Below are 1,042 nucleotides of genomic sequence, written 5' to 3'. Positions count from 1 at the left end.
AGGGTTTAAGAGGATTTCTAGGACTTGCAGGATACTACAGGAGATTTATTCAAGGCTTTGGGATTATAACAAGACCTTTGAATGATTTGCTGAAAAAAGGGAACTTCAAATGGAATGAGGCTGCTTCTCAAGCCTTTGACCAACTAAAAATAGCTGTTACATCAGCATCTGTCTTAGCTTTACCAGATTTTTCCAAAGAATTCATAGTAGAGACAGATGCATCTGGAGGAGGCATTGGTGCTGTTCTTGCACAGGGTCACATACCTGTAGCTTTCTTCAGTCAAGGACTGTCTGCAACGAATCAAGCCCTATCAGCATATGAACGAGAATTGTTAGCACTAGTAGCTGCTGTTCAAAAGTGGAGGCCTTATCTTTTGGGAAGACAATTTATTATAAAGACTGATCACCAACCCCTCAAATATTTGCTAGAACAGCGAATTATCACTCCTAGCCAACAGAAATGGCTGGTTAAACTACTTGGTTATGACTATATAATTTCCTATAAGAAGGGCAAGGACAATATTGTTGCAGATGCTCTCTCTAGAAGAGAGGAACCCATTCAGCTTTGTAGCATTTTTGGGGTCCAGGCTCAATTACTTGAAGATGTGAAGAATTCATGGTTGCAGGATCCTGTATTACAGAAGCTAATTACTTCTATACAGACTATAGGTGCTCCTAAACCTTATTATAGGTATCATGCTGGTATTCTCAGTAGAAAGGGTAAGATGATGGTAGGTTCTGTGGCTGCAGTACGAAAAGATTTGATAGCACTGTACCATGATATATAGCTCTGGTGGGGGTCATTCTGGTATGACAGCTACCTTGCAAAGGCTTCGATAAGATTTTTATTAGAAGAAGATGAAGCAGGACGTTTATGCCTATGTTAGATGTTGTGATGTTTGTCAGAGGTGCACGGGTGAGAATGTTGCATATCTTGGGCTTCTTCAACCTCTTCCAATCCCTGACAAGGTATGGCAAGATATCTCTATGGATTTTATAGAAGGCCTTCCAAGGGTGGCTGGACATGAGGTGATTTTTGTGG

Source organism: Solanum stenotomum, chromosome 5 (assembly GCF_019186545.1).
Source record: "Solanum stenotomum isolate F172 chromosome 5, ASM1918654v1, whole genome shotgun sequence".
Lineage (NCBI taxonomy): Eukaryota > Viridiplantae > Streptophyta > Magnoliopsida > Solanales > Solanaceae > Solanum > Solanum stenotomum.
Note: the sequence above shows the minus strand (reverse complement) of the source record.